Consider the following 11516-nt stretch of genomic DNA (forward strand, 5'->3'; position numbering starts at 1 on the left):
TACTGGAACAAATTATTTAAAAATCAATTTGTAAGCACCTGGAAGATAATAGGGTGATAAGGAATAGCCACAATGGATTTGTCAAGAACAAGTCATGACAAACCAACCCAATTTCCTTCTTCAAAAGGATTACTGGCCTAGTGGATGGTGGGGAGAGGAGAGGGAAGTAGTAGACACAATATCTTGATTTTAGTAAGGCTGGACACAGTTTCATCGACCTGAAGGAGAGCTCTGTGATGCTCAAAAGCTTCTCTCTCTCACAGCAATAGAAGTCAGTCCAATAAAAAAAATTACCTCACCCACCTTGTCTCTCTGATATCCTGGGACCAACATGGCTACAACATTGCACATAGTTTCACATAACAGTCTCATGAGCAAATTAGGGAAATGTGGTCTAGATTAAATTAATATAAGTTGGGTGCCCAGCTGGTTGCAAGACCACACTCAAAGAGTAGTTATTGATGGTTTGCTGTCAGACTGGGAGGGCGTATCTAGTAGGGTCCCACAGGGTCTGTCTTGGGCCCAGTACTATAAAGTATTTTCATTAATGACTTGGATAATGGAGTGGAGATTGTCATCTGCAAAGTTTATAAGTACACCAAACTGGGAGGGGTTGGAAGCATTTTGGACAGTATAAGAATTTAGGACGACCATGACAAGTTAGAGAATTGGTCTGAAATAAATGAGATGAAATTGAATAGAGACAAGTACTAAGTACTTCACTGGGGAAGGAAAAAAAATCAAATGCCCAGTTACAAAATGGGAGTAGTAAAAGATTTGGGGGTTATAGTGGATCACAAATTGAATATGAGTCAACAATGTGATGCAGTTGCGAAAGGCCAATGTCATTCTGAGGTGTATTGTCAGGATTGTTATATATAAGACATGGGAGGTAACTCTCCTGCTCTATTTGGCACTAGTGAGGCCTCAGCTGGCGTACAGTGTCTAATTATGGGCACCACATTTTAGGAGAGATGTGGATAAATTGGAGAGTCCAGAGGAGAGCAACAAAAAATGATCAAAGATTTAGAAAACCCGACTTTGCCCAGCTTTTTTTTAAACTTTTCCTCATAGAATCACAGAAATGTAGGATGGGAAGGGACCTTGATAGGTCATCTAGTGCAGGCCATTGCACTGAGGTAGGACAAAGTATTATCTAGATCAGGGGTTCCCAAACTTGGTTCACGGCTTGTTCAGGTTAAGCCCCTGGCGGGCCATGATATACTTTGTTTACCTGAGCGTCCGCAGGTACGGCCACTCACAGCTCCCAGTGGCCATTGTTCGCCGTTCCTGGCCAATGGTACTTGTAAGAAGGGGTGGTCTGGCAAATCCTGACAAATGTTCACTAGGAAGTGGACTGAGAGCACTTGCTCATTTCCCGAAGGCCATTGACTAGCTGTCAGGTGGTAGTCATGTTTTGTTACCGCCAACCTCTAGCCAGGGTCACATTCAAACCACAGGTAGACATGAAAGGGTTCTTATCAGCATAAGGAACATAATTTGATAAACAATCTTTAGGCTAACAGTAATTTAGTTAAGAGAGTGATTGTCTGTGGTGCATTTCTTTTTAAATATTTCCTGTAATTTGTTTTAAACACATTTTTACAGAGTAATGAAACAGCCTACAAACCAGGCAGAGAGAACAGACAAGAAGAGATATCTTCCTTTTCAAATATTTTTTACTTTCCATAAATAATATACTGTAACAGTCTGTTCAGTTGAAACAGGCCTGCTCTAGCCATTTGAAATGTATAAAGGAAACATTTATATAGTAATGATACCTCAGAAAAGAAAAGGAAGACCAGGAATGGAAGAAATGGCTCCTGGAATGGTTACCATCCACACAGAGATAAAGTCATTGCGTTTTGCCTGTGCTAGTCTAACCACACTAGGAGTGGACCAACCACCTTTTCTCGTGGTTGGTCCACTCAAGAGCTTTATGAATCTGTTCCTGCTTTCATGCAAGCAGGGGTGGCTCTAGCAATTTCGCCGCCCCAAGCACGGCGGCACACCGCGGGGGGCACTCTGGCAGTCGCCGGTCCCGCGGCTCCGGTGGACCTCCTGCAGACGTGCCTGCGGAGGGTCCGCTGGTCCCGCGGCTCCGGTGGAGCATCCGCAGGCATGCCTGTGGGAGGTCCACCCAAGCCGCGGGACCAGCGGACCCTCCGCAGGCACGCCTGCGGGAGGTCCACCGGAGCCGCCTGCCGCCCTCCCGGCGACAGGCAGAGTGCCCCCCGCGGCATGCTGCCCCAAGCTCGCGCTTGGCGTGCTGGGGTCTGGAGCCGGCCCTGCATGCAAGGGACTCAGGGTTAAGCTATTCCTGAATATTCCACGTGTAGATGCTTATCCCAGAATAAGAGTGCCTTTTTCTGGTTAAGTTTAAATCTACTTTGAAAGTGGATTTAAACTAAACTAGAAGAAGGCACTCTTATTCTGGAATAAGCATCCACATATGAAGTTATTCAGGAACGGCTATACTGAAATAATTCCATGTGTAGACAAGCCCTCAGTCCTCTAGCTCACGTAGTATAGGCTCATGCTATTAGCCTGTAGGTTCCAGCTTCTATCATTGCTGTTGACTCATGTGAGGTTGGTTACACCAGCCAATATTTTAATAATTTGAGGCCAGTTACTGCTATCCTGATTCAGTATTACTACCTTACTGAGTATTACCTTACTTCTGATATTGTTTCATGAATTTCAGTGGAACTATTCACAGCAGAAAGTTCTGCTCAGCTTGAGTAAGAGTGGAAGAATGTGGCCCTTTGTTACAATGGAGCCTTATTTTTGTGCCTACGAACACAGATGTTATAATTTTGGGTTTCTTCAGTGGTTCAATTAAGGAAGTGAGAAAATTCATTGATGCAATGGGATTCACAGTTTATTTTCTTGTCAGAGCAGCAGCTCTACACACATCACAATAGTGCGTTTAGCTTTCCACAAATTCAACACTTCTAAAAAAGTCCTCTATCAGTTAAGATAGAAAAGAGCTCAGAAAGGAAGCTGTAGTAACTTTTATTGCCTTACCTGTGCAATGTTTGAATCCAGACAGGGCAGAGAGAGGCAGAGCAAAGAGGACATTTCTTCCTGGCCAGACCAAGAAGCCAAAGCTTGATGAAATAAACATAATCAAGAGTAAGATTAGACCACATTTGCTGGGATTTCTCTTAATTCAACATCTCCCCTACTCTTGGGTCTATGAACCCTCCAGCCAAGGTTTCCCTAACTGGAAAAAGAGAAGAAAATGCTGAGCAGTGGCTGGTCTGTGAGAGTCTGATGTTTGGGGTGAAGTGTTACGAACCTCCTCCCTACCCCAGAAAGGAGCAGAGAGCTTTAAAGTGTTTTAATAAAAATGCTGTTAGCAGTCTCCCCACCAGACAATGTTGGAGTTATGCCAGCATTCAACCCTGGTATGGTCAAGAGTTGTCCTGAAACCTTCTGCAATGGGAGGTCAAATTAAATAGGTCCCATCACAGGGCTACCTGCCTTTCTGGCATTAATTGTGAACTTGTGTCTGTCCCCCCTCTGAGCCATAGTCCCCTTCTGGTTTGGTCTAGCAAGCCAGTCAAACCATCAAGTCCCCTCCTTCCTGGGTAAACAAAGTCCACTGAGAAATCCAGACAAACAAAGACCCCAACCAGCCAAACTTTGCCTTGTGGGCCACAGTCCTGTCCCTAAGGTCCATGTGACCTTCAAACTTAATAAGGTGCAGGCTAAACAGCTCTCAGCTGGCTCCTGGCTGCTCTGGTCCAAACCTCTGCCAGTCTTAGGAGCAGCCTCACCAATATGCACTGGGGACTGGGTGAAGAGACAGCAAAGAATCCTGTGGCACCTTATAGACTAACAGATGTTTTGCAGCATGAGCTTTCATGGGTGAATGCCCACTTCATCGGATGCAAGAGTGGAAATTTCCAGGGGCAGGTAAATATAAGCAAGCTAGAGATAACGAGGTTAGATCAATCAGGGAGGATGAGGCCCTGTTCTAGCAGTTGAGATGTGAAAACCAAGGGAGAATAAACTGGTTCTGTAGTTGGCAAGCCATTCACAGTCTTTGTTTAATCCTAAACTGATGGTGTCAAATTTGCAAATGAACTGAAGCTCAGCAGTTTCTCTTAGAAGTCTGGTCCTAAAGTTTTTTTGCTGGAGGATGGCCACCTTAAGATTATGCCATTCTCTATCAAAGAAACTGAGGAACCACCTGATCAGCATCCTATACAGCAAACAGGAAAACATCAAAAAAGAGCTCTCCAACCTGGAGACTCTCATCTATAACCAAACTTCCAGGCAAACGGACTTCACTAAAATAAGACAGGAGATCTACATTACTCATTTCACCTCTCTACAAAGGAAAAAGGACTGTAAGCTGTCTAAACTCCTACCTGCCACATGGGGCCACAACCGTGGTACCCCTAACCCACCCAGCAATATTGTCAATCTATCCAACCACACACTCAGCCCAGAAGAACAGTCTGTCCTATCTCGGGGACTCTCCTTCTGCCCTGCCACCCCCACCAACATGATACAGTTCTGCGGCGATCTGGAAGCCTACTTTCGCCGTCTCCGACTCAAAGAATACTTTCAGGACAACACTGAACAGTGCACTGATACACAGTTACCCTCCCACCAACAGCACAAGAAGAAGAACTCCACATGGACTCCTCCTGAGGGTCGAAATGACTGTCTGGACCTATACATTGAATGCTTCCGCCGACGTGCACAGGCAGAAATTGTAGAAAAACAACATCGCTTGCCTCACAACCTAAGTCGTGCAGAACGCAATGCCATCCACAGCCTCAGAAACCATCCTGACATTATAATCAAAGAGGCTGATAAAGGAGGTGCTGTTGTCGTCATGAACAGGTCTGACTACCAAAAGGAGGCCGCCAGACAACTCTCCAATACCAAATTTTACAGGCTACTTCCCTCAGATCCCACTAAGGAATACACTAAGAAACTGCACCATCTACTCAGGACACTCCCTACACTAACACCAGAACAAATCAACATACCCTTAGAGCCCCGACCAGGGTTATTCTATCTACTACCCAAGATCCACAAACCCGGAAAGCCTGGACGCCCCATCATCTCAGGCATTGAAACTCTCACTGAAGGACTGTCTGGATATGTGGACTCTCTGCTCAGACCCTACGCCACCAGCACTCCCAGCTATCTCCGTGACACTACTGATTTCCTGAGGAAACTACAATGCATTGGTGACCTTCCAGAAAACACCATCCTAGCCACCATGGATGTAGAGGCTCTCTACACAAACATCCCACACACTGATGGAATACAAGCTGTCAGGAACAGTATCCCTGATGATGCTACAGCACAACTGGTTGCTGAGCTCTGTGCCTTTATCCTCACACACAACTATTTCAAATTTGATGACAATATATATCTCCAGATCAGTGGCACCGCTATGGGCACCTGCATGGCCCCACAATATGCCAATATTTTTATGGCCGACCTGGAACAACGCTTCCTCAGCTCCCGTCCACTCACACCCCTTCTCTACCTACGCTACATTGATGACATCTTCATCATCTGGACCCATGGGAAGGAGACTCTGGAAAAATTCCACCATGATTTCAACAGCTTCCACCCCTCCATCAACCTCAGCCTGGACCAATCTACACGGGAGATCCACTTCCTAGACACCACGGTGCTAATAAGTGATGGTCACATTAACACCACCCTATACCGAAAACCTACCGACCGCTATGCCTACCTTCATGCCTCCAGCTTCCATCCCGGACACACCACAAGATCCATTGTCTACAGCCAAGCACTGAGGTACAACCGTATCTGCTCTAACCCCGCAGACAGAGACCAACACCTAGAAAATCTCCACCAAGCATTCTCAAAACTACAGTACCCGCACGAGGAAATAAGGAAACAGATCAACAGAGCCAGACGTGTACCCAGAAGCCTCCTACTGCAAGACAAACCCAAGAAAGAAACCAACAGGACTCCACTGGCCATTACATACAATCCCAGCTAAAGCCCTCCAACGCATCATCAGGGATCTACAACCCATCCTGGACAATGATCCCACACTTTCACAGGCCTTGGGTGGCAGGCCAGTCCTCGCCCACAGACAACCTGCCAACCTGAAGCATATTCTCACCAGTAACTGCACACCGCACCATAGTAACTCTAGCTCAGGAACCAATCCATGCAACAAACCTCGATGCCAACTCTGCCCACATATCTACACCAGCAACACCATCACAGGACCTAACCAGATCAGCCACACCATCACTGGTTCATTCACCTGCACATCCACCAATGTAATATATGCCATCATATGCCAGCAATGCCCTTCTGCTATGTACATCGGCCAAACTGGACAGTCTCTAAGGAAAAGGATAAATGGACACAAATCAGATATTAGGAATGGCAATATACAAAAACCTGTAGGAGAACACTTCAACCTCCCTGGCCACACAATAGCAGATCTTAAGGTGGCCATCCTCCAGCAAAAAAACTTTAGGACCAGACTTCTAAGAGAAACTGCTGAGCTTCAGTTCATCTGCAAATTTAACACCATCAGTTTAGGATTAAACAAAGACTGTGAATGGCTTGCCAACTACAGAACCAGTTTCTCCTCCCTTGGTTTTCACACCTCAACTGCTAGAACAGGGCCTCATCCTCCCTGATTGATCTAACCTCGTTATCTCTAGCTTGCTTCTTGCTTGCTTATATTTACCTGCCCCTGGAAATTTCCACTCTTGCATCCGACGAAGTGGGTATTCACCCACGAAAGCTCATGCTGCAAAACGTCTGTCAGTCTATAAGGTGCCACAGGATTCTTTGCTGCTTTTACAGAACCAGACTAATCCGGCTACCTCTCTGATACTTGGGTGAAGAGAGACTTTCTCCCGCTGCTGGAAGCTCTGCCCCTTGGCCCCAAAAGGAAGCAAATGCTCACCCTAAGTGAGGTGCAAACTGATGCACTCATGATCACTTCCATCACACACTTCTGCAGCCTGCCTAAGCCTCCTCAGCCCCAGCTCAGGGACATTCCCACTGCCACTCATGCCTACTCTTTAATGGGCATACCCAAACCAGCCTTATCCACCACTGCCATAGACTTGCCTCTCCCAGAGCTCCTATTTACAGAGAGGCCCAGAGCTCCTGCTCTGTCTCCCACTTCAGTACAGACCCGTAGCCTATGCCTTCCCAGGCTGTCTAGCACACCCTATCCCACTTATAGGCTCTAACAGAAGGCTCATCACCACTATCACTGCAGGTCTCACCCCGTCCCCTTCCCAGTCTTCTGCTCACTGATGAACAGGAAGCTCCTTTGTTTTCCTTCCCCAGCATATATGGCTTCCCAACAACCAAGCCTCCTGCTACCATCAGACTGATTCCAGCCCTGGCTGTCATGCCAACCATTCAGTATCTTCCCAGAAGCTGCAAGCCAAAGCCAAAGATGCAAGAGAACTGTCAGTGGCAACAGGACATCTGACAACTCAAGCAAGTGAACTAGGAAAACACCAGCAGTGTTCAAGCTAGACCAGGGGTTGGCAACCTTTCAGAAGTGGTGTGCCGAGTCTTCATTTATTCACTCTAATATAAAGTTTCACGTGCCAGTCATACATTTTAACGTTTTTAGAAGGTCTTTTTCTATAAGTCTATAATATATAACTAAACTATTGTTGTATGTAAAGTAAATAAGGTTTTTTAAATGTTTAAGAAGCTTAATTTAAAATTAAATTAAAATGCAGAGCCCCCCCGGGCGGTGGCCAGGAGCCGGGCAGTGTGAGTGCCACTGAAAATCAGCTCATGTGCCGCCTTCGGCACCCGTGCCATAGGTTGCCTACCCCTGAGCTAGACACTGTATGTCAGCTTTAAACTGACATGGGCTGCTGAGGTGAATGAAACCCTGTCTCAGGCAGACCCCACCGGACAGTTAGAGAGGAAGGAGTCGGTGTTGTGGAAACATACTGCCTTACTGTATTTCCCTTACTAGTAAGTCTGGGTAAAAGAGCATTCATGCAACAGTCACTGACTTACAGATAGAGGAACAGGCCATGAGATCGAGCCTCACGTGCAGTGAACTCTAGCAGCAGCTATGGATTCTGACTAGGCCTCTCAGACACCTGAAGTGGTCTAGTAGTTCCTCAGGGGCACTTCCCTATTGCAGACGTCTGCGAGGGCAGGAGGATACCTCAAATAGAGCTGTTGTTCCGCAGGAGAGCACGTTAAGGTTGACTGGGGACGACTGCATGTCCCAGCAGTGTGGGAAATTCCAATAGGTATTTTTGCAGAAATGAAACAGTTATTGCAAGAGGTACAGTTGTGTATTTGGATTTAATTGGAGAACTGGGAATGTCTCTCCTGAGCTGTAGGAGAGGAATCCATCCCACACAGAGCACCAGCACAAGGCCTAGGCACCGCTGAAATGCCAAAAATAAAAGTTTTGGTGGGACTATAGCACAATCCTGGTCTAGGGTGCCCACTTGCATATCCCCAGATTACCAGACATTCCATACTGCCAGGAACAGCATGGGTCCATCCCCACCAGCGTGACCGCACACATACATGCAAAGTCACAGTGGCAGGGTAGGTACTCTTCAAAATGGCCTCCTGCACATGTGCGAGGTCATGCCACCAGGAACAGGCTGGCCCTAGAGTTACCACCTGGCTGGTATTTGACTGGCCTGGCTGGGATTCTTGTGCGTTTGCCAGTTGCCAGAAAAATAATTTAATCCGCTATTTTCTTTGCTTGGGTCTAAAAATGTGCATTATTATCATAATACCCTGGGATATCTAATGTTAAAAGTTTCTGTGTCCAGCTAAAGATGCTGCAGAATTCCCACTTCCACAGTTTAAGAGACAACAGAGAAAACTGTTGAAAATACAGCAGCTGTCTGCCCACCAACATGAACATGCATCGCACGTATGAGAGAGGGTTTGAGTCACGTGAGAGTGAAGAGACCTAAGATGTTAGTTACCTACCAATAGTTTCTATAGGTGTTCTCTCTCTAGATATTATAAGTGGCTGTTGGAGGGGGGGTTGCGGAGTTGCCTTGTGGTTGGGGATTCGGGTTGTGGCAGGCTTGTCTTTTGTGGGGCGGGGTTGCCAGTTTTTTTGCATTTCAAAGGTGGTAACCCTACCTGGCACATTCTTCAAAATGGGTCCCTCAAGCATGCTAGGTCACAACAGCAGGGACGGTTTTCAAAATGGCATCCCCAGCCCAGGAGCACCAGAACCTCGATGTGGGGGACCCACAAGGCCCTGTCTCCTTCTGTGGCACTGTCCCCTCCATGGCCCCACCCCTGCTTCTCCTCTTCCAGGTGGGGACACGAGCCAGGGGCTGCTCATGGACAGGTGAAGAGTCTGGGGCTCCCCACAGCAGCCTAGGCTTCCTGGATGGCAGGGCCGCCCAGAGGATTCAGGGGGCCTGGGTCAAAGCAATTTTGGGGGCCCCTTCTATAAAAAAAGTTGCAATACTATAGAATACTATATTCTCGTGGGGGCCCCTGTGGGGCCTGGGGCCTGAGGCAAATTGCCCCACTTGCCTGCCCCCCCCAGGTAGCCCTGCTGGATGGGTCTTACCACAGGCCAGCTTCTGGCCTGGCCAGGGGGCGGAACCTTGGGTGGAAGAACACCGATGGAGCTGCACTGCTGTAGCACTTTAATGAACACACTCTATGCAGATGGGTGAGAGCTCTCCCGTCGGCAGTTAATCCAGCTCCCCGATTGGCGGTAGCTATGTCTATCAGAGAAGCTCTGCTGTTGACATAGTGCTGTCTTCACGGGGGGTTCGGTCTTAATAATTATGTCGCTCAGTGTTGTTACCTCTGGCACTGCAGGTAAGGGTTGCACTTTGCAGCAGGGAGCTTATCACTTTATCAGCTCCCCTGCCATGAAGTGCAGCCCCTGCCTGCACCATTCCACGCCTGCCCAAGACCTGTTGTTTGGGGGGGGCAATGCAGCCCCCTATTCCCCAAACTACACCCATGTTAAAAAGTGGGGGAGCCATGGACTTCTGGCCCTCCCAGTTCTGGTGCCTCTGCCCTCATACCAGACAAAACTGCATCCAGTTTAGTTTCAGCACCAGACAGGAGTCAAACCATTTAAAAACAGGACCATCGGTCTTAAATCTGGATGAATGGCTGACCTAGCCTGCTCTTCTTCAGAGCTGATTTCACCCCAGGTTGCCTTGCTGTCAATTAAAGATACAATGAAGAAGCCAGAGGCCATTGCAATCACTGTGCCCCTTCAAATAAGGAATAAAAAAGCAGCATCTTAAAAAAAACCTGATTAGTCTTGTGATGAGACATTATCAGTGTAAAGATGGGCTTGTGACTAAACCAGTGGACTGGGACTGGAGATCTTGGTTTAATTCCTGCTTCTTCCAAACTTCTGGTCTAACTAAGGTGACCAGATAGCAAGCGTGAAAAATCAGGACAGGGGGTGGGGGGTAATAGGAGCCCATATAAAAAAAAAAGCCTCAAATATAGAGACTGTCCCTATAAAATCGGGACATCTGTCCACCCTTGGTCTGACCCTGGGCAAGTCATTTAGACATGCTATGCCTCAGCAGTATAACTTGGCTAAAAGTTCTGACCCTTTAGCACCTATTTAGGATAAATTCATTGTTTGAGAGATGCTCAAATACTATGGTGATGCAGCCTTGTAAACAGAAGAGTTAACTAATAATATTCACTGCCAGCCAACCAAGAAAAATGTACTTGTTTATTGATAATAGCAGAATACAGATGGTTTAGCCATGTTCAGGTTTGTTGGAAGGGTGGGAAGATAAAATTACCATAATTTCAGTAAGACAAAAATGTTCAATGCCCACATCAAAAGCCTACTGAAAGTGTGCTGTACGCTTACGCTACTGTTCCAAGACCTGTCCAGGAATAACTTGCTGTGCTCTGTCTGATATTAGGAGATAACGGGGAAGCTTCCCCTTGTAAGACGGAGGCAATTGTGTTAGATAAACTATTACATGGTAATTCTCAGAGGGATCACAGACCACACAGACCTTTAACAGGAAACATCTCAGGTGGATAGCCCACAACTCAGATAGACACATGAAAGCAGTTTCCTTTGTAAAATTAACACACAGTTATGTCAAGCCAGCTATAAAATAAAAACAGGACTATCCCCTTTAATGTATATATGAAACCATTGTGTATCAGATTCAGATAGATGGGCTGGTAAGAAAGTGTTTTTATTCCAGTTGAAGTCCCACAGCTTCGTCTTGGTCAGAAGCTGAGATTCTAATTCTCTATAGGTTCTTATGCCACCCTCATCACTAGTATCTGAGGCATGGTCTATACTAAAAAGTTAGATCAACACAGGTACATTGCTCAGGGGTGTGAAAAATCCACACCTCGGAGTGGCATAATGAAGCCGACCTAACCCCCAGTTTAGACAGCGCTAGGTTGACAGAAGGATTGACAGAAGAATTCTTCATCTGCCTGCCTCCTCTCAGGGATGTGGATTTCCTACACTGGCGAAAGAACCCCTCCCATCAGTGTTTGTAGTGTCT

The 11516-nt window shown here is 46.7% G+C and overlaps 1 protein-coding gene across 2 annotated transcripts in view; it reads right to left on the reverse strand.

Annotated features, from left to right (window-relative positions):
• BOK (BCL2 family apoptosis regulator BOK) overlaps positions 1 to 3066 on the reverse strand; it is a 45386-nt gene extending 42320 nt beyond the window's left edge. The window contains exon 1 of one of the 2 annotated variants that reach the window (XM_039489891.1): positions 3028 to 3066. The gene's annotated coding sequence lies outside the window, so the exon portion shown is untranslated. The remainder of the gene's footprint in view (positions 1 to 3027) is intronic. The other variant, XM_039489888.1, reaches the window with a different exon arrangement.
• Between the last annotated feature and the right edge of the window lie 8450 nt (positions 3067 to 11516).

Source organism: Mauremys reevesii, linkage group 9 (assembly GCF_016161935.1).
Source record: "Mauremys reevesii isolate NIE-2019 linkage group 9, ASM1616193v1, whole genome shotgun sequence".
NCBI lineage: Eukaryota > Metazoa > Chordata > Testudines > Geoemydidae > Mauremys > Mauremys reevesii.